General features: G+C 52.3%; 1 protein-coding gene and 1 long non-coding RNA gene across 4 annotated transcripts in view; one reads left to right on the top strand and one right to left on the bottom strand.

Moving 5' to 3' along the window:
* Window positions 1-25,882, bottom strand: part of BCOR (BCL6 corepressor) — a 118,972-nt gene that overhangs the window by 52,558 nt on the left and 40,532 nt on the right. The gene's annotated exons all lie outside the window — the stretch shown is intronic.
* On the top strand, window positions 3,367-6,956 carry LOC139180906 (uncharacterized). Its single transcript, XR_011565108.1, has 2 exons — window positions 3,367-3,716; window positions 6,536-6,956. It is a non-coding gene; the product is annotated as an uncharacterized lncRNA (long non-coding RNA).

Here is a 25,882-nt window from a genome sequence, read left to right as displayed (position 1 = left end):
CCGCCGGGCAGGAACACCTGCTCCCAGGCCCTGCAGCTGGGCGCGTGGTGCTGGGAGAGGCTGCCTACTGTTGTGTGCAGAGATCGCGGAGAAAATGGGGCTCCGAAGCTCAGGTCCAGGCGCAGCCGCGCCCCGGCCACCCCCATCTCCCATCCTTTCTGTGCAATCAGGCCCGAAGTTCGGGGAACTGGGGTCTTCCTGAGGGTCGAAGGGCCGCCAACCGTGGGATCCGGCTTCTGGCCTTAAGAGGTCGTTTGCAAGATAGATGGGGCAAAACCTGTTTTGGGAGCCATCCCGGTGTCCGCCCCCGCTCTCCAAACCAGACACACTCATCTCCCCTCGGCCCTCACTCTAGCCTCCAGCGGGGGACCAGAGTAGGTCATGGCGGCACTGGTACGGGGTTCGGACTTTGGCACTCCGCGTGGAGAGGGCCGATGGACCCTCCCCATCTCCTCCGTGCCCGGAGGAGATCGGGCAGCCGAGATGACCTGCGCCGCTTGCCCTGCCTCACCCCTCCTCCCCCGTCCCGCCCTCCCCGGCGCTCCTGGCCCAGGGCCCGGCCGAGGAAGGCGTTGTTTTGCCAGCGGGAGCCGAGCGAGTGCGCAGAGAAAAGCCTCCCTGCTCTAATGAGAGTGCACACAGCGCTGCGGCGAGGAGGATGATTACCCGGCGGGCGGGGGGGCGCGGGCCCGGGCCGCGGGCGGCGTGTGCGGCGGCCCCGCGGGCCCGGAGTCCCCGCCTGCCTGGCTGCTAATCGCACGCTTTCTGCTGTTACGGAGGCAGGCGGGAGCCGGCGGCCGAGCCCAGCGCCGGCGACTCGGCGGGTGACACGGAAACATGGCGCAGCGCCCCTCCCCCGCCCGCCCTCCCCGCGCTCCCGCCTCCCGCCTCGCACTTCCTCCCGCCCGCGCGGCTTTTGCAGTTCTAATGCTCTGCTGTCCGCCCGGCACCATTACGCTAGCAGCCGCTTCTCGGCCGCCCCGCGCGTCTCTTTCCCCTTTGTTTTCGGGGTCTATAGAAAACGTTTGCTTTTGTCCCGAGCTCTCGTTAAACCAAACTTGTGGTGGCAACGGAAGGCGGTGCGGGCGGGGAGGGGCCCGGGGATTTTGGCAGAGCCGACCAGAGCGTGGTGGAAACTTCTCTCGCTGGGTTCCCCACCACCCCGCCTTCCACCCTCCCCTCTCACACGCAGGCCGATGTGCCTGCAGACGCTTCCCCCCTTCTCCCCCGCGAGGCCTCAGTGCTCCAGGAAGGACGTCTGGGGTAGAGGGGCTATGACCAGGCATGAAGATCCTAGGGTGCATGTCTGTGGGCCCTGAGTTTGGGGCACTCGGTGACTTCGCTCCTTGAAGCCCTGACTTGCCTCTCCCTCCCTTTGGTCATTCGGGGCTTTGTATCAGCCGGTGGATTAGGAAGAGGAGGGAAGAGAAGAAAGTGGTTCACGTGTGTGGTTTTTATATTAAGGGTTTGTTGGAATCTCTCATCCAACTGTATAGCCTCTTTTATAGGATCTACGGTGAGAAGGGGGAACGTGGGGCCCATGGGGGAAAGGGTCAGAAACCTAGGCCTGGGAGCTGGATCTTACTTTACTGGTCGGCTCAGCTACAGTCGGTCCGCAAGCAGGGTGGGGGTGGGGGGACCCTGCAGAGTGGGGGAAGGACGGGAGGGTCAGATCCCTCGATCCAGGAGACGCCAAACCTCCCTCCCGGGGGCTAGAGCGCAGGTCCCCCCGGCGCGCTCCCCAGCCCAGAGCGCACGCCGTGGCTCCGCACCGGAGCTGCTCAGGCGGCAATTTTTTAAGCCTGCAATTAAGCGAGGCGTCGCCGTGTCCTCTGCTAGTGTCGATCCTGTCAGTCGCACATGGCCTTGGTGCTCCGGTCCGAGGCCTCGCGATTAGTCACAGGCTCGCTTCGCTCCTTCCCTAATCCGCCTCTGCAGGCAGCCTGGGGACGCGGCCGACTTGGCGGCGCTGGCAGGGAGCCACTGCGCGCGGGGCGGGCTGCCTGGCCAGTACCAGCCCCGCTGCGCCCGAGCCGGCGCGGGTCCTGGGGTGCGGGCTTGGCATTCCCTCCCTGCTTCACAGCACCCCAGGCTGGGACGACGGCGCCCCTCCTCCTCTCGCCCCACTCCGGGGCCTGCGAGATCTATTTGTGTGGTGTCATTTGCATAAAAATAGGACAAGTGTTTCAGTGCGTTCGAACGCGGGAGGCGAAATCCTTATTGATGTGTCTGTGTGGAGCCCTCGGTTGTCGGAGCGGTTTGATTTAGGGTGTTTGTGTTGCCTTCTGCTAGAAATGAGAGGAAATCCTGCGCAACGCCTTCGGCGGCCCGGGCCCCCCAGAGCATCCCCCTCTGCGCGCCTGGAACGGTCCACCGCCTGGACCCCGGCGCCCCGAGTCCATAGCGAGCAGGTTGAGGGCCAGGCGGGGGACCCATTATGACTCATAAAACCGGGCGGCCTAATCACCAGCTGCCAACCCGTTTACGTGTGGAGCTTCCCGATGCTCCCTTAGTCCGGCCTGGGCCTCCAGCAGGTTCGCCCTGGACACAGCTAGAGCCACTCAGTGGGGGCTGATCAAGTGGTTGCTCATTCCCGTCGGTAGCGCGGCTTCCCTTCCCGGGCGACCCCCGCGCTCCCAGCCTTTGCTGCTCGCCAGCAACTCCTCAGCTTGGACAAATAGCTGGGAGGGCGCCGGCCGCGCGGAGCCAGTAAATCAATCATTAACTCCCCGGCGAGGCCTGGCCAGGGGAGGGAGTGGCGGCCAGAGCCTAGTCCGCGGGGCCAGAAGGAGGCCTCCACCCCGGGTTGGGAGCCGTCCACGCGCCAGCGGGCAGGGTGCGTGAAAGTGGGTCCCCCCCGGGGACTCCCGATCCCCTCCAGAAGCCTCCGCCTGCCAGGCCTTTCAAGCCCGCACCTGGCCTCACCGGGCAGGTCGGGTTACTGTGCGGCCCCCGAGCGGGCTGAAACACTAACGAACCGCCCCGGGCCTCGCGGCCTGCTCTCCCCTGGAGAGCCTGCCGTGCTTGGGCAAGCTCCTCGGATCCGGTCGGGCTCCTCCAGACACCGGCTTGCCAAACCAAACCGATCGCCCCCGTGTCGACTAGTCTCCCTGCGGCGCCCTCCCCACGGAGCCCACCGTGGGGCGGCACGCAGGGGGTTAAAAGCTCCGGTTCTTCCTGGCTCCTCGGCTGCGTTGAGGAAGCGCTGATCAAAGTGCTTGCGGGGAAGGAAACACACACGCACATTCGGGCCTGGGTCGAAGAAGGGCGACTGGAGAGACTGGTCGGGAGCCGCCTGCCTCGGCCCGCTTTCCCAGACTCCCGGGAACGCGGCAGCGGCGGCCCGCGCGATTCTCTCTGCGGAGCTCGGCGCGGCGGGGCCGGGAGGCCGGCGAGGAAGGGAGGGAGGAACGAGGGGGCGGGAGGCGAGCCCGGGCTGCGCGCCAAGAGGCCCAGAGCCGCAGATTAGTCACCGCTCGGCTGGGCGCTCACGGGTGCGCCCGGGAACCGGGAAGGCAGGCGGCGGCCCCGCTCCGCCGGGCTCCCGGGGGCTCGGCGCCGCGTTGCGGGTGCCCCTGCCCCCACCCTCGCGCGCCTCCGGCGCGACTGGATGGACTCTCGGGGGCTCGCGCTGCGGAGATCCACTTGTCAGTTCAAGGGCAGGACAGAAACTCTGCAAGCGGAGTCTTGCGAACAGGAAATTTCTCATTGACAAGGTGCTGCCCCTCCCCCACGCCCGGCTTCAAAACAAAACAAAAACCAGGCGCGAGCGGCCAACGCACTCAGCCCGGGCCCGCCGTGGCCTGCGCCCCCTCAGCTGCCTGGGCGACCCCTGCGGCTCGGCCCAGGTCCGGGGACCAGAGAGCTCGCTGAGCCCCGAGCCCCGGGCCCCGGGCCCCGAGCGCAGGCGGCCGCCAACAAACAGGCCCGGCGGGCAGGTTGGGCTCGGGTCCCGCCCGGGGCGCCCAGCTGTCACGCTCCGGGGCCCCGGCAGGGTCGGGCGGGGGCGCAGGACCCGGGAGGCTCCGTGCCTTCTCGGGTTATGAACCCGGCGGAACGGCTTCGCGGAGCTGGAGGCTGCCGGGTCAGCGGCTCCCCGGAGGCGTGGGGGGCGGGGAGGCCGCGCGGCGCCGCCAACTCGGCGAATCCCGCTGCGGGGACCCGGGAGGGCGGCGAGCTCGGCCTGGCAAAGTTCCTGTAGGAACTCCATGTTTAGAAACTCCAGCGGCGTCGCGGGAGGAGGGGGCGAAGAGGGCGCGCGAGGCGCGCGGGGGCAACCGGCACTCGCCTTGCACTCTCGGGGAGGGTCCGGCGCCCCCCGGCCCCAGGCAAAGTCTGGAAGGCAGGGACGGCCGGGTCCCCGGGCCCGTTCTTTTGTGTCTGCCCCTCTCTTTCCTCTGCTCTCTAAAGATGTCTAAACCCGTTTCATTTACTGAATTCAGCCAGGAGAGCAAGGCTGCCTTTTTAGGGACCCTGATTTCAGGGTAATTTCGTATTTGACACATGTAAATACTTAGTACTCTCAGGTAAGGTCAAATTATTTATCATCTTAATTTATATTTCAATAGGCCTACAATTTAGAGGCGCGAAATGCCTCCTTATGAATCATTATGGTCTATTAGGGGAAGTAATGTATAAACAGCACTATTTGGGAGGGAATCACTTATGTTGACATTTAAATGGCTCTTCAATAGTTAAAAAAAAGAGACATTCGAGTGCCTTTGATTAAATATACAATTTACACGACCATCAGCAAAGCCATCAGGAATATAAATTCTTCTTGGGATTTTATTTATTTATTCCCCCCCCCCCTTTTTTTTTTAAGCCTTCCAGGGTGTGCATGTCATTTAATCCCTATGGGAAAATCTAATGGTTTTTCAGAAACCCAGGGAAATCACTGGAAGTGTGAGCAAACTCCACCAGCAGGCACACCCAGTGGGATGTTTGTAGATCTTTGTACCTCAGTAACAAAATCAACCACTTGCTAACAATATTGCAACCGACTTTGAAACATCCATAGCTTCCCTGCTGGATTGGAACCTTCCTGAAGGCCTGTTTAGGAACCTGCTGTTCTCAGCTCTCAGCACAGGGCCTCATACCATTTTAAGTTATCCTACACCTGCTAAAATATCACTGGGGAGGCTCTTCCTGGCTGCCTCCCTCCCCCACCTCCATGCACTCTTTACTGAATTACTGTTGCATTCATTCCCTTGCAGCATCTTCCATCTTTAGAATGCTCTTCCTTAACCCCAGTCCCGGCTCCCTATTTATCTGTTCCCCCGCACAGCTGTACTTCTCAAAAGAGGTGTCTATGTCCATATAGTATTTCCATTTCCTTACCTTGTGTGCAGTCTCAGAGTCAGCTAGTTTCAAAGTCTAAGATATTGGGATACATTGTAGCTTTGAAACAGCATAAGCAGAAACAATGTCCAGCAATGACAGGAAGGTACATGTATACAAGGTAATATTCTGCAGCTATTTTAAAAAATCTGCTCTGTAGTACTGATAGGGAGTGACCCCTAAGGTCTATTGTTAGGGGAAAAACAGAATGTTCAGAACAGAAGTATATAGTATATTACAATTTGAGTACTGTTTACACCTTGTACCAAAAAACAACGTGGAAGGATACAGACACCTGTTTGTCCAAAAGGTAAACATCTTCAACACTGCACCCCCCACCCCCAGCACCACTTTCTTTTCAGAAATGGGAACACAGTGCACAAGCTATTCTGTACCTCAACTATGAAACTTTCTGCTACATCTTACAGATCATTTTCTATATCAGCACTTGGAGATGGGCTTTGTCTGTGCCAAGGCTTATGGAATTTCACTGTATAGATGCATCATTTATCACCTTCTTCAACCCACACTCTTCAACTTCCACTCTCCCTAGCTATTCTGCAGAAAGGGCTCAAGATCACCTGTCACTTCCTTTTGCTGCTGGGAGGTGGATTGTGGCGGTGGGGGGGCGGGGGGGGGTTGCAGTTCAGGCCTTCTTTGGCCTTAGAAGCACTAAGCACCCCTGCCCACTCCCCATCTTAGCTTCCCAGATGCCACACACACACCTGGTTTTCATCTTTTAGTCTCTTTCTGGACTCTTCTCTACGCTCTACTAGTTGCCTTGGGCCTGGGTCCTTCTCCCCTCCCCTAATATCACCCAGGCCCATGGCTTTAAATACCACCTACTTGTGATGGCCTTTTATACAGTTCATGAGGTTCTCACAGCAAGCACACTGGGGTGGTTTGCCATTCCCTCCTCCAGTGGGTCACGTTTGGTCAGAACTCTCTGCTATGACCCATCTGTCTTGGATGGCCCTGCACGGCATGGCTCATAGCTTCAATGAGTTACACAAGCCCTTTCGCCACAAGGCAGTGATGCTGGACAGCATCAATGAACATGAACTTGGGAAAACTCTGGTAGATGGTGAGGGACAGGGAGGCGTGGTGTGCTACAGTCCATGAGGTTGCAAAGAGTCGGACACAACTGGGCGACTGAACAACAACTTGCTGATGACCCTTCAATTTGTTTTTCCAGTTCCAGACCCCCATACCAACTGCAGAACTGGCATCTCAATCCATCCATCTTCGACCAGCTTCATGATAACAATAGTGAACACCTGCAGAGTGCTGGCAACGCTCTTCTAAGGACTTTCTAGAAATTAACGATTAATCCTTACAACTTCCCTCTCAGGCAGGTAGAATCATTATCCACATTTTATGAATGAGGAAACCAAGTAGGAGAAGTCATAGAACACTTCCAAAGTCACTCGGAAAATGGTGGAGCCACGACAGAGGGTGAGATGGTTGGATGGCATCACCGACTCAATGGACATGAGTTTGAGCAAACTCCGGGAGATGGTGAAGGATGAGGGAGACTGGTGTGCTGCAGTCCATGGAGTTGCAAAGAGTTGGACATGACTGAGAGACTGAACAATAACAACAAAGATTCAAACCCAGGCAGTCACAGAGTCCATGTTTTTTTCCCATTCTGCTTCATAGCACACTTAAAACTGTATTCTTTTTTTTAAAAAAATCAATCTACAGATATTTGGGGGTTATTTACTAAATGCCACACCCTGTGACAGGTCCTGGGGAAAGAGTGGCAAGCAGGGCAAAATGTCCCTTAAAAAAGGGACCAGCTGTTCCCTTGAATCCTGCCCTTTGTCCCAACTCCCTTCCCTGTCACAGAAAAGTCTCAGCCACTTAAGTGTTTAAAGCAGAATCCTGAAGGTGGGAGGGAAAGGGTCATTCTAGACCTGTCTCCATCTCCCACCTCGCCTTGCGCTAGGTCTGCTGGCAAGGCTAACTGATTCTGCTACTGAATGTTTCTATCCAGTCAACCTCCTTCTTCCCATTCTCCCAAATCCACCCTCACCAGGGCACCATCTTGCTGGGATGAGCATGCAGGGTTTCTAGTCCTGCTGCCTTCTGCACTGATACTCTCACCCCCCTCCAACCCAGGCTCCACATGGCAGCTACAAAGGTCTTGCAAAAAAAAGTCACATGTCACTACCCCACTAGTTCCCACTGCATTTGGAATAAAACCCAAACTCCTGAACAACGCTTCCAGTCCCTGCCACCTCATGGCTTGCCACTGTCTGACTCACTCTCTGAGGCCCAGCATACAGGGGCCTGTTGTTAATAGGCTCTGAGCGTTCCTCCCTGGGCTGTTGTCTCCCCAGCGAGACTGTATGCTCTGTAAGGACAGGGCGCGTCATAACTGTACACTGACTTTATACCAATATCCAGCAATGAACATGTATAAACATAACATTCTCATAATGTTGTTTGTAGCACATTTGTGGCACATATAGATGCTAAAAAATTTTTCTTTCATTTTTTGCTGCATCTCACAGCATGCAAGATTTTATTTCCTAGACGAGGGATAGAACCCACACCCCTTGCAGTGGAAGTGCAGAGTCCTAACCACTGGACCGCCAGGGAATTCCTCCTAAAATACTTGATGAACAGTACATGAAACACTGAATGCTTCATACATTTTTCTAACTCTAATCAATATTCTCTATCATGGCCAGAGAAGAAACCAAATCTAAGAGAGCAAGACAGTTGTGGGCGTGCACGCCAGGAAAAGCAGAGTGTCTGGGCTTGTGGCGGGTAGCTCTGTAGTTCGGGTGAGGATCGAGACCACAGAAATTAGGAAAGTCAAGCATGAGGCTGGAGGAGCTGTTACAACCCAGAAAGGCTCATGGGAGCGTGGGATGCAGGTATACAGGTCTTTGCCAGAGTTCCTGGGTGTGCACACAGGGGGCAGGCCTATCCTTGCTAAATACCACTGAGTATAAGCCTCCCAGAGATCAGAGAGGGACCTCCTAGCCCAAGAGCAAGACATAGCCCAAACCAGAACCTCTTTAGTGTATTCTGCCTGTTGCCAACCATTGGGTCCTTTCTTGGTGGCAAAAGCTTGAGACTACCTTTCTGCTCCAGACCCTGGGGAACCAGAAGAGTGGCTTCTGGTCACAGGTGAGCCTGGGCAGTCAGGAATTTTTCTCTCAACACCATGACATTCGACTTTCAACAGTAACCATGTCGTTATGATGCATTTGCTAGCAAAGAGAGTCTTTTTTAAGGATGAATAAATTCCTCCATGATAAAAACAGCTACTGTTTATTGAGAGCCTTCACTCTTTTCAGTTACTTTATTAGGTACATTCCCAAGTTACCTCACGGAAGCCCCCAAATAACCCTATGGGTTAGGTATGACGATTCACATTTTAGAACTGAGGAAACTGAAGCTCACTATTGCCCTCCCCAAATACACAGCTAGTCTAACTGAGGCTGGTGACGGGGATTTTATCTGACTCTAAAGCTGGGCTCTTTCCAGTAGAGTAATTGTTTGTCTCCCACGCATATGTACCGTTCCCCCAAACCTTAAACTATTTCTGGGGTCAGATCCGTCATAGTTTCTCCAATCCTGTCCTTCTGGGGTCGTCTTGACAACTCGCCAACTGCAGTAAATATCACAAAAAGAGTTTGTTTCTTTCTGGGATCAGCAGGTCTTGGCTGATCTGTTGTGTTCACCATGGGAACCTAAGAATTTATCATCTGCATGAAGGCTTGCCTTCCTCCCAGGTAAGCTTTAAAAAAGTGTGGGGCCAAGTTCAAGGAAAGGACTTCCTCCCCAGCACAAGTAGATTGTCTAGCTCTGTTTGGAAAGTTTCTGCACCTCCACCAATACTAAATTATGGCTGTTTGGCGAGATTATAAACCACCTTGCCCTTTCAGACTTCCGGGCAATGTTTTTCCTGGCTTTGGGCTTCGATAAAAATTACTCTGCTCTCACCATGGAGAGACAGCTAAAGCAGGGAAGAGAGGATATCGGAAAGACCCACCACACAGCCTTTCTGAAGCCCTTGAATTTGGGGAAGAGAGGGGCCGCTAGCCTTTTTCAGCTCTTAGAAGAACAATCACTAGGATTTATAAAGGGCTCACTATCCACCAGGCACAGTTCTAAACATTTTATAGGCATTGCTAATCTCATTTCATATAGAAAACTACCCTATAATAAAGCTACTATTAGTATCCCCATTTCACAGATGAGGAAACTGAGGCTTAGAGGATAACTAACTTGCCTGCTTGCCTGGACACTCATCGCCGGATTCCTAGAGCCTCAAGTCTGATCCATGCGGTCTTTCCGATTCTCCAGGCAATGTCATTACTCAGCCAGGTTCTCAGGTGCATCATCACTGGGCACTTTCTTTGGATCTAAAGGAAACGGCCTTCACTGCATCCTGGAGTGTCACTGATGTCCCCTGAGGACACGACAGCAGTGAATTTGTCCCGAAGGTCCCTCTGAGATGCCTCTTGCGTGCTGTCACTTTCCAAGACACAGCCCGTTGAGGGCGGACGAAGCTCTGCGATGATGCCCATGACAGAGTGCGGTCATCCCTGCCCTGGTCTCTTTGACAAAAGCATGCTGGGCAGTCGGCGGGTGCCCTCGCCAGTTCAATGCCAGTGGCTGCGCCGGGACCTTCCTGACCTACTTGCTGGCACAGGGAGCGTGGAGGAGGGAAGATCAATCTCCAAGATAATTTAGGTTCTGTCTTTCTTCAAACCAGCCTCTGTCCTCTGCTCTAGGTCTGCCGACGATGATTAATGCGCCACCGACTATTTCCTCTCTTCAGCTTGTCCCTGGCTTTGGGCTTTATTTTACAGCCGTTGCCAGAGTTTCTCCTCAGCAGAGAGTAAATACTCAGAGATTGGAGCACAGCCCTTGGTGTTACTCAGAAAGTGTCCCAGGCGGCAGGTGGCACAGGGCCATCCCTGGAGTAGGTGATGCCACTGTTTAGGGTTCAGTGCTAAACCACCACCTCCACCAATGAAAGCTTAATCTTTTAATTATTCTGAAAATACCCAAACTAAGCATTGCAGGGAAGGCAATTAATAGAATTCATACGGTCTAGACCTCATTTGTAATTATATATTATTATTTTTCTCCCTACTTTGTTCCAATAATGATTTAAGGCTGCTTCCAAAGATACACAAAACCCAGCAAAGATAAATAGAAGAAGTGGGACATGAATTATACTGTCATGCCTGCTCACAACCTCCGTGCCCCATCCCACATAATAGAACTGAATTCATAACGCCTTTCAAAAATGAGGTAATTCTGCTCTTTTGGTGGCAACACTAGGCTCTTTGTAAAGCAAGGGGGTGGTACACAGTAATGAAAGGACCGGGGAGGGCCCAGGAGATTCCATTTCTAATGATGGCGCCCTTGCTGTGTGACCTTGGGCAAGTCATTCACCCTCTCTGGACTCGGGAGTCTGAAATCCTCAAACGTCTCTCCCCATCTCTGAGGTCCCTTCCTCCGCCACCCCCTGCCCTCACCATCACCATCACGTGGGCAGGAGCCAGCACTGCCCATCTGGCACGAGGTCTCCTAGGAATTACTGTCAGAGAAATGGGTTCCCAGGAACACCTCTCTCTCTGCCCGCCCTCCCTCTCTCCCTCCCTCTTTCTCACACACACGCACACACATACACATACACACACAGAAATCTTCTGGGAAACTAGAACAATGGACTTGAATTGTCTCTTCTCCTAAGGCAAGGACCCTTTTCCAATCTTTAGCTAAAGAGACCCTTCCAGGATCGGGTGAAAGTGAAAGTCGCTCAGTCGTGTCCCACTCTTTGCCATCCCATGGACTATACAGTCCATGGAGTTCTGCAGGCCAGAATACTAGAGTGGGTAGCTGTTCCCTTCTTCAGGGGATCTTCCCAACCCAGGGATCAAACCCAGGTCTCCTGCATTGCAGTGGATTCTTTACCAGCTGTGCCACCAGGGAAGATCCTTCCAGGATTGGATAGCGTGGAGAATATCCTTCTTGGGAGGCAGGGGGTCTCTCCCTCCCTCAGCTGTAAACTACTTTCCTTCCTCCTCTTGCAGTTCAAGACCCTCTTAGAACCCAGCCCACCCTCTTAGAATCCAGATCCAGTCTCAGCTGCCTTCACTCCCTCCTAACCCCATCTTCCATTTTTTTTAATCCCTTCCAGCATCTAACACCATGCTTACCCCGCCATAGTCCTCTCCCTCACCCAAAGTCTCTATCACCCCTCTGCTGCCTTTATGAGGGCTTCTCCAAGTTTTTCTGGAAGGATTCCGCAGGCCAGAGGGGCAATGGAGGCTCAGCCCTCCTCAATGGCCTCAAGGGGGAGGCCACTGGGAAGACTGGTTTTAAAATGCACTCCTGCCTCAAAAGAACATGTGCAATAGGATTCCATTGACCTCAAGTTTTAATGTAGGCAAAGGCAGTCTAAGGTGTCAGGAGTCAGCACAGGGGTGACCTTGAAGGAAGAGGGACATTGGGGAGGGGCATGCCCTTTGGAAAGGGGCACAGCAGGGACTTCTGGGGTAGGGGACAGGAATGTGCTGAGTCTTGATTTAACTGGCTACATGGGTGTGCCCGCTTGTAAAGATTCATCAAGCTATACACTTAGGATTCGTATACTTTTCTCTCTGTGTGCTGCACTTCAATGGAAGGTTAACAAAGTAAAAACCCAACAAATAGGGACTTCCCGGCGGTCCAGTGGTTTGGACTCCATGCTTTCACTGCTGAGGGCATGGGTTGGATCCCTGGTCGGGAAACTAAGATCTCGCAAGCCTTGGGGGATGGCCAAAAAGAAAAAATAGTACAATAAATGTAAAAAATAGGTAAACAGATAAGGGAAGGATACGACTTATAATTGTATGTGAGCTCTGGAGAGTGGGAGATACTCTGGGTGGAGTGGGGTTAGGGGAACAGGGCAGTGAGGTTGTTCTAGAGACAGCCAGGAAGTACAGTTTAAAATCATGGAGACAGGGGACTTCCCTGGTGGTCCAGTGGTTAAGACTCTGCGCTTCCCATGCAGGGGGCATGGGTTTGATCCCTGGTCAAGGAACAAAGATCATGCATGCTGTGCAGTGTGGCAAAATAATAAATAATTAGGCTTCCCTGGTGGCTTAGTGGTGGAGAATCCTGTGGCGAATGCAGGAGACACAGGTTCAACCCCTGGTCCAAGAAGATCCCACATGCCATGGGGCAACTGAGCCCATGAGCCACAACTGTTGAACCTGTCCTTTAGAGCCCGGGAACCGCAACTATGGACCCCATGTGCCTCAGCTACTGAAGCCCACACTCCCTACAGCCTGTGCTCTACAGCAAGAGAAGTCACCATAGTGAGAAGCCCGTGTACCACCACTAGAGAGTAGCCCCCTGCTCACCGCAACTGGAGAAAAGCCCACGCAGCAAAGAAGACCCAGCACAGCCAAAATTAAATAAATAAATAAATATCATCCAAAAACCAAGAAAATAAAATCACTGGAATGAAAGCAAACTTTCTGCTCCCTGATTGAGGTGAGTTGTTGAGAGCCATGCACCAGGCGGATGGGCCATGTTCAGGGTGAGGATTCACAGCCCAGCTTCGCACGCAGGATGCCAGAGCGAGAACAGCGAGTAGACAGCATTAGTGGATGGCCAGCGCTCCACCCCTCATCCTGCCTTTCCTGCCATCTTCCTCTCCTCCGGGGGAACCTCCTTCCACTCCTGCCAAACAGGACTTTTCACTCTCCCTTGAACAGGCGAGCCTTACCCCACGTGCTGTGCTTAGTCGCTCAGTCGTGTCCAACTCTTTGCGACCCCATTGGGATTCTCCAGGCCAGAATACTGGAGTGGGTTGCATGCCCACTTCCAGGGGATCTTCCCAACCCAGGGATCGAACCCAGGTCTCCCGCATTGCAGGTGGATTCTTTACCATCTGAGCCACCAGGAAAGCCTGCAAGTGGATGCCCATAAATGTTCCCCTTCAGGAATCTGTTTCCCGCTTCCTTCCTCTAATCCTGCTTCTTCTTCCTGGTCCCTGCCAACCACCTGGTCATGACCTCCAGTTATGCCCAGAGTGCAGTCCAGGGACCTGGGAGTCACCTCTGACCACCCCGCCCCTCCAGCCCGCCCCATCACCCTATCCTGTTTTCTGTCTTCTACACAGCTCTGCTGCTGCTGCTAAGTCACTTCAGTCGTGTCCGACTCTGTGTGACCCCATAGATGGCAGCCTACCAGGATCCTCTGTCCATGGGATTTTCCAGGCAAGAGTACTGGAGTGGGGTGCCATTGCCTTCTCCATCTACACAGCTCTAGGAGTCATCCATTCCCTCGGCATCCAGCACCTGCCTAGCACAATCTCTTGCCTAAGACCTGGCAATGACCTCCTAACTGGCCCCCCTCATCTACTCCTGCCCCCCTGCCGTCCATTTCCTGCCCAGTAGCCAACAGCAATGACCATCCCTGGACTATTCCCATAAATCTCAACTGCTACTGGGTACCAGGTGCCCCTCTCAGGCACTCAGCACACCCTGGGGAGCAAAACGAATGCCTGTTCTCAAGGTGCTTATATTCCAGTAGGAGAGAGATGCATGATAAATAATATAGGTCTTAAAATTGCCTTGGACAGTAGACAGGAATATATGCCATGGAAAGAAAAGTGGGAGCTGGTAAGGGCCAGCAGGAGGACATGGGTGGGGAGAAGGTTGCAGGATTCAGGGGTGGTCAAGGGAGTCCTCTTTTGAGAAGGTGAGATGAGGTACAGGCAAAGACTCGAAGGAGATGAGGAAATGAGCCAAGAGGATTTTTGGAGGAAAGAGTTGCAGGCAGAGGCATAGCCCGTGCAAAGGCCCTGTGGCACGAGAGTGCCTGTGGTGTGTAAGGAGCAACCAGGATTCCAGTGTGGCCAGAGTGTTATAAGGGAGCGGATGGATCAGAGAAGTAATAGGGGGCAGTTCCTGTAGTTGGAGCTTTCATTAACGAGATGATAAAAACCCTCCAGCAGCCCACCAGGCCCTGCCCTTCAGATCTTTGCTCTGGGCTTCTGTTTCCAGCCCCTTTCCACATCACAGCCATCCCAGGAGCCTGCCCAGCTGTCTCCTCTCCACCGCCATTGCCTAGTCATTGGGCTGTGTGTGTGCTGTGCTCAGTCACGTCCAACTCTTTCCAACCCTATGGACTACAGCCTGCCAGGCCCCTCTGTCCATGGGATTTCCCAGGCAGGAATGCTGGAGTGAGTTGCCATGCCTTTCTCCACGGGATCTTCCTGACCCAAGGATCCAACTCGAGACTCTTGCGTCTCCTGCATTGGCAGGCAGACTCTTTACCATCAGAACTCTATCCAAACAGCATTGCCTCTAAGACACATTCCTCAAACCAGGTTAGTCCCCCAGTTCTCAAACCGCCCGGCCCTTCCCCTACACGCAGGTCTCATGAGTACACAGCAACCTAGCTTTGAGTCTACAATTAGTTCATTTGGTTTATCATATCTCTGACAGGTGTTTATTCTGTGCTGAGCACGGTCCTGGGTGGCAGGGCACCATGGAGAACAGGACTGACAGGGTCTCTGTCCTAAGGGAGATGGACCATAAACACAAAGCAAAGAGAGAAGATAACCTGGGGTGACGATATGAGCTACAGAGAAGATGAAATAGGGTAGCAAGGCTGCAAGGGGCAGGGATGGTCAGAGAGGCCTCAATCAGAGCATGACTTCTGAGCCGTATGGGGTGGGAAAAAGAGCTCCAGGCAGCCAAAGGGCAAGTGCACAGGTCCTGAAGTATGACTGCCCTTGAACTATTTGAGCAAAAGAAGGACGACGGCCTGTGTGCCTGGAGCCCAGGGGGTTTCTCTCTCTGGCTAGAAAGGCAGTCCCCCAAGACTCCAGACCCCTTAGGTTTCCTCTCTGGCTGCATCCACTGCACCTGCCCACATCTGCCACTCTCACCACACTTGCTGGATGACGGAGTAGGTGTTTTCTTTCTGACCCTCCTTCAATCCACCTTTCTCCCTGAACTCTTCCCAGCCCTCTCCAGATCTCCAGGAACTCTTCCTTCTCTAAGCCCAAACCTCAGAACTTTTGCTTGAGATCCCTGGACAGTCGGCTTGGGGCCAGGCAACCCCTTGTCCATTTCCTCTGGGAATGTGTGCATCAAAGCCCAGGACGTCTGAGGCCTGACTTTTCAAAACCTTTTATGAGGGACTTCCCTGTGGTTAAGATTCCACTGCAGGGGGTGCAGGTTCCATCCTTGGTTGGGGAACTAAGATCCTGCATGGTGTGTGATGTGGCCAAAAAAATTTTAAAGGCACTTAAAAAACAGTCTATGAAACAGTGAGCCAAACTCCTGGCTTTGGCAGATGTGGGAACTAGGGCTCCCCATCAGGCTGCCAGCTGCTAGGCCACGAGATTCACCCGATCTGGCTGCAAGAAGCCATGGTGGGCTCTTTCCTTGGCACTCGCAGCCTCACATCCTCATGTAGGATGGCTCACTGCTGGCCCCTTCTGCTTGGTGGTCTTGCTTTAACTTGTAAGGTGCACAAAGTCTCTTGTGGTCGATGACCTTCCTCCTAGGATTATGCATTCCTTGAGGGCAGGATGGGGTTGCTGGACTTTTCAAAATGTTACTTGACTTTCCTCTCTACTTCTGTGTCTACGCTCTTCCAACTGAGGGACCCAGTGAGAGCACCAGATGCCATCAACTCCTTCCTCCTGGAACCAAAGGACCATGGAAGCCGCCACGTGGGGCATTCACTGGCTTGTGGTCAGGCCTGAGGCTGGATATTCTTAGCAGCCTTTAGCAGGTCATCCTGAGAATTTCAACTTGCCTGTCACCAGGGCTTAGATCCCTCAACCGCCAGGGCCGAGATGGTCTCTGCTTATAAGCAGACAACTCAGAATCCAGAGTGAAGCGATGCACACTTGTTTCAAAGGCCTACAGACCAGCATCACACTTAGCCAGTGGCTGCTCAGGATCACCTGGTACCTGAAGAGCAGTCAGACTTTCGGGAGAACCATCCTGATTTAGCAGGAACTGCTCAGCACGGCAGGGGATCTGGGCCCACAGCTGGGTGGTTAGTATAGATGACCTCTCTCCTGGGCCCTAGGGTACCTCGGAGGCCAGGGAGTCTCAGATACAGGCTGACCTTCCTTACTACAAGTTGAAGGCATCCACTGAGGGTCTAGCAGCAACTTTTTTTCTTCGTCGTTTCTTACATTAAAAAAAATTTTTATTTTATGTTGTAATATAGTTGATTTACAATGTTGTGTTACTTTCAGGTATACGCACAGTGGTTCATTTATACGTATACATATATCTGGGTTTTTTCAGATTCTTTTCCCATAGAGGTTATTACAGAGTATTGAGCAGAATTCCCTGTGCTACCCTGTGTTGTTGATTATTGTATATATAATATAGTGTGTGTATGTTAACCGAACCTCCTAATTTATCCCTCCCCTTTCCCCTTCTCCCATGGCAACCAGAAGTTTGTTTCCAAGTCTGTAAGTCTGTTTCTGTTTTATAAATAAGTTTATTTGTACCATTAAAAAAAAAAAGATTCCATATATAAGTGATATCATAGGATCTTTGTTTTTCTCTGTTTGGCTTCACCTAGTATGACAATCTCTAGGTCCATTCATGTAAGTAGCAATTTTTTAAAAAGGGGGATCCTAGGGATCAGATAAACTGTATGGATCACAATAAACTGTGGAAGATTCTAAAAGAGATGGGAATACCAGACCACCTGACCTGCCTCTTGAGAAACCTGTATGCAGGTCAGGAAGCAACAGTTACAACTGGACATGGAACAATAGACTGGTTCCAAATAGGAAAAGGAGTACGTCAAGGCTGTATATTGTTACTGTGCTTTAACTTATATGCAGAGTACATCATGAGAAATGCTGGGCTGGAGGAAGCACAAGCTGGAATCAAGATTGCCCGGAGAAATATCAATAACCTCAAATATGCAGATGACACCACCCTTATGGCAGAAAGTGAAGAGGAACTAAAGAGCTTGATGAAAGTGAAAGTGGAGAGTGAAAAAGTTGGCTTAAAGCTCAACATTCAGAAAACGAAGATCATGGCATCTGGTCCCATCACTTCATGGCAAATAGATGGGGAAACAGTGTCAGACTTTATTTTTCTGGGCTCCAAAATCACTGCAGATGGTGACTGCAGCCATGAAATTAAAAGACGCTTACTCCTTGGAAGGAAAGTTATGACCAACCTAGATAGCATATTCAAAAGCAGAGACCTTACTTTGCCAACAAAGGTCCATCTAGTCAAGGCTATGGTTTTTCCTGTGGTCATGTATGGATGTGAGAGTTGGACTGTGAAGAAAGCTGAGCGCCGAAGAATTGATGCTTTTGAACTATGGTGTTGGAGAAGACTCTTGAGAGTCCCTTGGACTGCAAGGAGGTCTAACCAGTCCATCCTAAAGGATGTCCTGGGTGTTCATTAGAAGGACTGATGCTAAAGCTGAAACTTCAATACTTTGGCCACCTCATGCAAAGAGCTGACTCGTTGGAAAAGGCTGGGAGGGATTGGGGGCAGGAGGAAAAGGGGACGACAGAGGATGAGATGGCTGGATGGCATCACTGACTCGATGGACATGAGTTTGATGGACAGGGAGGCCTGGCATGCTGCGATTCATGGGGTCGAAAAGAGTCAGACACAACTGAGCGACTGAACTGAACTGAACTGAGGGATCAGAAATCCCCATTTTGGTGCTTTCCTGAAATCCTTGGGTGAACTCCCCCTCCGGATGCACTTGTTTCTCCCACCCTGGAGTGCACTTGCCACCAAGCTGTGTGTGCAATGGTGGGGGAGGAGGAAGGGGTGAGAGAGGGCCTTGGGGACCCTCCAGTGGGGTACTGTGGGCAGGAGGACAGTGTAGTCAGTAGGGGCACTACAGGCATTTAAGCACATTTTGGGGGCGCAGGTTTCAGCACATTCACTGTTCGTTCAAGGGGTGTTCAGAGGTGGAACTCACTCGTTGGGCCCCTGGCAGAGCTGCAGCTCTGGCAGTGGGTGTTGGCTTTGTCAGCCTTTTCTGCTGGGCTGCCACCACCGCTGTCGAGTCCCTGAGCTGTGTGCTGTGTCCATCAAGGCTGCAAATAACATGGCACTGGACCTCTCCCAAGTCAGTGCCTTTTCTTATTTCCTTCCACACTTTCTCATTTCTCTTGGGGTGGCCAGACCTGCAGCTGTGTCTTACTTTCCTGCATTTATGTGGCTCCAGAAATGCAGTGGCACAGCCTGGGAGATAGATGTGGGCTGGGGTGCAGGATAGCTCCCTGGGGTGGATATGTGTGTGTGTGTGTGTGTGTGTATGTGTGTGTGTGTGTGTGTGGAAGGGGGTTCCAGGCGGAGAGGGGCAGAAATGCTTCCTCTCTCCCAGCATCACCCAGCATCACTCCACAGGAGAGAAAAGTCAGGTTCAGTGTTGAAACAACGCATCTTTGAGGATGCCACATTTGAGGAAGGGGAGCTGTGGAAAGGATTCGGGAAAAGGGGAGGGGTCTTGGAGGGGAGGAATAAGCCCCAGAGAAGCTATGATAGGAGAAACCTTCCGAATCCCAATCGGGCTCTTGGTGACATTGGGGTATGAGGACTGGGAGGAATTGTTGAATTAGGGGTTAAGAGGACCACAAAGATTCTGAAATCAATTCTATTCTAAAAACGATAATTAAACAGCCTGTATGTATAAGTCAGGTGTTCTAGGAATGAGACTGCCCTGAAGAAGACACTCCAAGCACCCAGGGGGAAGCATCAGGCCAGACGGAAGATGGACGGGTTTGTGTGGGCTGGCGCATGGAGTGATGAAGGTGGGTGGGGCCAGCCTGGCTTGTTCTGTTCTGGGAGGGTCCCCACACAGTCCACTCAAAACCAGGGCAGCCAATGGCACAGGCAGGTAAGGTCCCTGCAGCCCACTGAGCCCTGGCAGGGACATACTAAGGGCAGCCACCTTGGAAAAGATGCGTATTTGCTGGAGAGAGTGAGTCTAGAGGGTTTAAGGACCCAGAGTGGGAGTTTTTCCTTACTCACCTCACAACAGGCAGGTAAGCAGAAATGGTAACGCTAGCAGTTGCGTGTTTGAGCATTTGCTCTGGTGGGATACTGTATAGTCTCCTGTTGTACACCGAAGATGGCCATAACTTCTTTGTACCTCCACTCCCCAAAGGGGTATGCCAGGGGCTAAATTGTGTCCCCCTAAATCCACATTCCTAAGCCCTAGTAGCTCAGAATGTGACTATTTTTGGTGTCAGGATCTTTAAAGAGGTAATTAAGTTAAAAATGCAGTCATTCAAAATGAGGTCACATTGGGATTTCCATGGTGGTTAAGAATCTGCCTTGCAATGCAGGGGACATGGGTTCCATCCCTGGTCGGGGAACTAAGATCCCATATGCCTCAGAGCAACTAAGCCCGAGCCAACTACTGAGCCCATGCACCACAACTAGACAGTCTATGGGCCTCAATCAGAGATCCTGCATGATAACAGTGAAGATTCCACATGCTGTCAGCTAAGACTCACTGCAGCCAAATACATAAATACATAAATAAATGTTAAAAAAAAGAACCAAAATGAGGTCACATAGATGAGCCCCCCGCCTCAATCCAGTCTGACTGGGTCCTTATAAGAAGAGAAATATGGCCACCGAGACACATAGAGGGAAGACCATGTGAGGCATGGGAAAAAAATGGCTCTCTGAAAGCCAGAGAGACCTCAGAAGAAACCAACCCTTCCCACACCTTGATCTTGAACTTCCAGCCTCTAGAACAGTGAGGCAGTACATTTTGGTGGTTTCAGGCACCCAGTCTGCAGTATTCTGCTATGGCAGCCTGAGCTGATGAATACAGAGTGGAATCTATGTCCCCTCCCCTAGAAGCTGGGCTGGCCTAGTGACACGCTCCGACAGAATGCGGCATAAGTGATACCGTGTGACTTCTGAGCCAAGGCCTTAGAAGACCTTGCAGCAACCTGCTTCACCCTCTCAGGAAGTTCTGAAAATGCCACGTAAGGAAACCAGTATTGTGTATTAAAGCAGGGGTCCCCAATCCCGGGCCTGCTAGGAACTTGGCCACACAGTAGGAGGTGAGCAGCAGGCAAGAGAACAAAGCCTCATCTGCTGCTCCCCATTGCTCACATTACCACCTGAATTATGCCCCCCCTCCTCTGCCCTCACCACCATCTATAGAAAAATTGTCTTGCGCAAAAACCGGTCCCTGGTGCCAAAACAGTTGGGGACTGGTATATTAGAGGATTTACGGTAACAGGTTGGCGAGCCACCATTCACCCCAGCCAAGAGCTGGCACCAGCTGCCAGACTGTGCACGAGGTCATCTTGGGCCTCCTCTGAGGTGAGCTGCAGGAATGAGGGTGGCTGACCCGCCCAACGGTGAGGAAGAAGAAATTGCTGTTGTGTTAAACCACTGCGTTTAGAGCCGTTTGTTACACAGCAATAACACACTAATACAGCTCATGGAAACATACTGTAGAAAGGGTTCCACCCCAGAGTTTTAGAAGGAAGTTATGTTCTGACTGTTGGACAAAGCCCTCCATTAAATGAGAAAACCCTTTATCTAGAACTCTTTCTTCCCTCAGCTACCTCTGGCTTGACCCTGCCTTGTGTCTGTGCCTGCTGTTTCTAGCTCTGGGCCACAGCAAGGGGTGCCTCTCAGGAGGAAAAGAGGGCAGGGAGAGCTTTCCCTGAATCAAGAGAGAAGACTGCCATTTCTTTATCTGTCAACAAGCGGCTGCCTAAGCCAGTCAAATCCCCACATGTCGTCTAACCAAACACCTTTGGGATACACAGCTGTAGAATCACTATGGACACAGCAACCATTTATTAAACACCTACTAAATACCAATTCCAGTATTGTTGCCTGGAGAATCCCATGGACAGAAGAGCCTGGTGGGTTGTAGTCCATGGGGTTCGCAAAGAGTCAGACAAGATTGAAGTGACTGAGCATGCACACACCAGTACTAAGTGTATATTTAATGCATTCGCTTACTTAATTCTCATAAAAGTACAAGCAAAACAAGTCATTAGTCACATTACCCTCTTGTTGGTGAGGAAACTGAGACTCCTAAGGTCACAGAGCTAGTGGGCCTGGACTTACAAACAGATGGTCTTACCTCTCCCTCAAGGTTTGATGCTTAAGGATAATGGGGATTGCTTGCCTCTCCCCCGTCCCCCCACCCCGCATGCCACCCAGTGCATAGTAATAGGAAGAGCTGGTCTATAAGGAGAAGCCAGGCCAGGTTTGCAAGGGAGAACCAGGGTGGAGCCACAGGGAGCAAGTGAATGCATTCTGAAGGTGACTGCAGTCTGAAGCGGGGAGGTAGTTGCTGGGAGGCTTTGGGGAGGTGGGGGTGGGATGCCCACTGGCTTCTCCTTCTGGATGGCTCTGCCCTCCCAGGCAACTCTCCAGGCTCCCCTCCTTCCTTCTTATGCAAATCCCTAACCAATGAAGACCAACTCTATTAAGGGCTGACTGTGAGCCCTAGGTCCCTGTCAAGTGCTTATCTGCATCCCCTCATGCCATCCTCATGAGGCTGCTTCAAGGTGGGCATCTCATTACGCCCACTTTACAGATGGGGCAACTGAGGCACAGAGCTGTGAGATGATGTGCAGCCTGTAGTATGGCCTAGCCTAGTTAGTCCTCTCCTGGCCTCCCCAGTCCTCTGAGAGCCACTCAGACATGGATTCTTGAGGTGCTTAAATGCATGTATTATTCACCTGGGCACGCAGTGTGTGTTCATCAATTTGTTCTCCTTGGCCAGCATCACAGGGCCTGTGGACCACTTCTTGCCCTCACCCTGGTGTCGGGCACATAGGAGCCCAGTAAGGTGAGCTCTGGGGCTGAAGTGTTACAAGGCTGTGCAGTTCTGAGTCTCTCCCCGCCCTGCTCTGAACAACACAGTTGCACAACGTGAGGCTAGTGGTGACAATGGAGGATGGGAGGAAGCCCCAGAAAGAAAACCAGGAGGACCAGAGGGAGCATTGTCCCCAGACTGCCAAGCACAGGCCCCATTGCCTTTTCCGAGAATCAAAGTGTGAGCGAGAGGGGTCTATGGGCCCCCACCTCAGAGACAGCGCTCGACCACCTTCCCGAAGGACAGTTCATTGGAGCAGACGCTTAAGGGCTCCTCCCTCTTCTGTCCTGCTTTCCCTGTGGGGCAAATCATATCCACCGTGGCACCAACTGGAACCCAGCCTCCCTTTTAATGCTGCCTTGGCTCAGTGGTAAAGAATCTGCCTGCAGTGCAGGAGACCCGAGTTTGATCCCTGGATTGAGAAGATCCCCTGGAAGAGGGCACGGCAGCCCACTCCAGTATTCTTGCCTGGAGAATTCCATGGACAGAGGAGCCTGGCAGGCTATAGTTTATGGGGTCACAAAGAATCAGACACGACAGAAGCGACTTTCACTTTTAACCAAAAGCACCCTTGAATGTGGCTATGGAAGGCAAGCCACCTTCACCTTCCCCTGGCAGCCTGGGTGCTGGCCAAAATGGTCTCCCTTTGACCTCTCCTCAGCCCCTCAACGGAGAAGGCAATGGCAGCCCACTCCAGTACTCTTGCCTGGAAAATCCCATGGATGGAGGAGCCCGGTAGGCTGCAGTCCACGGGGTCGAGAAGAGTCGGACATGACTGAGCGACTTCACTTTCACTTTTCATTTTCATGCATTGGAGAAGGAAATGGCAACCCACTCTAGTGTTCCTGCCTGGAGAATCGCAGGGACAGGGGAGCCTGATGGGCTGCTGTCTCTGGGGTCGCACAGAGTCGGACACGACTGAAGCGACTTAGCAGCAGCAGCAGCCCCCAACTCTCTTCCGACCTGGGGTGAAGAAACCAAGGGCAGAGACAGGACCCACTCCTGGACAAGAGGAGGAAGAACCACACCCACAAGAATCACTCTCTGATTGCTTTCTATTCAGCTACCACTCAGTTCCGCATTCCATATGAGCCTCCAGAAGATGCTACACTAGGGCATCTGTCCTGGAGACATCGTGTCCTCAGTCGAGTGTTCCCATTTGGAGCCCAAGAAGGTTCCAGTTGAGCCCAGGTACTTGGTCAGGGCTGATATGGGGTCTCAGGAGATCATGGAAGACCTTGTGTACCCAAAACCCCATCAGGGAGTCAGAAAGTGCACCACTGCTGCCCTGAACTATCCCAAGGGACTAGAAATGACTAGAAACTGAGAAAGAAGGAATTCCTTGGTGGCCCACTGGTTAGGACTTGGCCCTTTCACTGCTGGGGCCCAGGGTCAGTCCCTGGTTGGAGAACTAAGATGCTGTCCCTCAAAAGAAACTGAGAAAGATCGTCCCTTCAGTCCATCCTTCCAGCCCAGTAGACATGAACAAAAGCATCTGGAAGCCTGGCACCCGGCACTGACTTTGACCTGGGCACTCCTAGACCTCAAACAAGAATAATTCACATTTGTCCAGCACTTCAAAGACATCCTCTCACTTAATCCTCATCACAACCCCATCAGATACTGTGGCAGTTTTAAACAAGTCTGTGGGTCATTTGACACACTTTCCACCGAGAGGTGGGTTTCCTCCATGGCTCAGTGGTAAGGAAACCTCCTGCAATGCAGGAGTCACAGGTTCAACTCCTGGGTCAGGAAGATCCCTTGGAGGAGGAAATGGCAACCCACTCCAGTATCCTTGCCTGGAGAATCCCATGGACAGAGGAGCCTGGTGGGCTACAGTAAAACATAGGGTCGCAAAGAGTCGGGACACGACTGAAGCAACTGAGCATGCATGAATGCACAATTCAAAGGTGGGGGTGATGCTCCCACTCCGAGAAATCTGGGTAAGTTCATGACTGCTCTGAACATGACAGAAGTGATGCTGTGAGACTTCTAAGGCTAAATCAGAAGAGACCATGCAGCTTCCTCCTGGCTCCCTGGGGCACCCATCCTAGGACAAGTCAAAAAGAAGTCATGGCCATGCTGGGGAGTCACAGGTAGATGCCCCAGCTGACAGCCCAGTTGAGCTCCCAGACAACGGCCAGTAGCAACTGAGAAGTCCTTTCCAGCCCCACACAACTGAGACAAAACATAATAGTTGTGCATCTGATCGATAAGCATGTTGTGGGCAACTCGTATGTGAGAACACCTTTCTGGACAATGTGGTCCCTCCAAGAACTTCCAACTGAGCTGAGGAGATAAGGTATAACTGAGCAACCAAATGATAAGCTTTGTGGCTGTGATGGTAAGCGCAAAGGCACCTGGGAGAATTCAATTCAAAGGTAGTCTGGGAGGGCTCCGTGGAGGAGGTGTGCCTAGAGCTGGGTGTCACGGTGAGCAAGGAGATCATTCCACGTGGGGAACCCAGGAGCTGAGTCTCCCTCAGGGGGAAGAGCCGGCAAGAGAGTGTGGGTGGGCAGTGGGAAGCCTGGGACTGTCTGGCAGGTGTGTTTGTGGAGTATGGAAACCAGTGTAGAGCTAGACCAGACTGGTGGTGGTTGGGGTAGGGAGGTGGAGTGGTGAGGGATTTGTGGCTAGATCCAGATTTTTATTTTCTCACTTTCCAAAAGCTACTATCATTAAAGATCAAGGACCACATTTCAGCTTTTCCAGAAAAGTAAAAGAAAACCATGTGCTTTTATTTCCCAGGGCATCAGCTAACATTTTCCCCAGAATGGTTTTATAGGATACACTTGGGAGACTTTTCATGGAAGACAAATACTTTTGTTAGTGCCCTTTAGAAGCTTGGACTCTCATAAGGTCCACCAGAATGCCTAAAAAGAGAGAAAATTCTAAGTGCCAGCCAGGAGAATTCTTCTCTTCAGCTATGGGAATATAAATTGATGCAACCACTTTGGAAAACTTTTTGGCACCAACCATTACAGCTGAACACAGGTCCAGAGACTCAATGCATGGGTATACAGATACCAGCAGAAATGCATCCATCTGTCCATCTATTCGGGCTTCTCTGGTGGCTCAGTGGTCAAGAATCTGCCTGCCAATGCAGGAGACATGGGTTGGATCCCTGGAGAAGGAAAGATCGGGAAGATCCACTGAAGAAGGCAGTGGCCACACACTCCAGTATTCTCGCCTGGGAAATCCCATGGACAGAGGAGCCTGGTGGGCTATAGTCCATAGGGTTGCAAAGAGTCGGTGACGACTTAGCAACCAAACAAGAATATCTGTCTATTCACAAGAAGGTATGTACGTAAGTGTTCATAGTGGCACTATTAGGAATGGCCCCAAAGCAAAGCTGCCCAAGTGCCCATCAACAGGAGAGAAATAGTAGAGAAATAAAATGTGGTGTATTCACATTGTGGAATGTGAGTGCTGCGTGTGTGTATGTGTGCGCTAAGTCGCTTAGTCATGTCCCACTCTTTGTGACTCTATGGACTGTAGCCCACCAGGCTCCTCTGTCCATGGAATTCTCCAGGCAAGAGTACTGGAGTGGGTTGCCATGCCCTCCTCCAAGGGATCTTTCCAGGGATCGAACCCGTGTCTCCTGTCTCCTGCATTAGCAATAGAGTTCTTTACCACTAGCGCCACCGTGGCTTGGTACACAGCAAAGAGAATGTATGAACCATAATGCACACAC

This window comes from Bos indicus, chromosome X (assembly GCF_029378745.1).
Source record: "Bos indicus isolate NIAB-ARS_2022 breed Sahiwal x Tharparkar chromosome X, NIAB-ARS_B.indTharparkar_mat_pri_1.0, whole genome shotgun sequence".
Classification (NCBI taxonomy): domain Eukaryota; kingdom Metazoa; phylum Chordata; class Mammalia; order Artiodactyla; family Bovidae; genus Bos; species Bos indicus.
The sequence above is the reverse complement of the archived record's forward strand: the minus strand, read 5'-3'. Positions and strand labels throughout refer to the sequence as shown.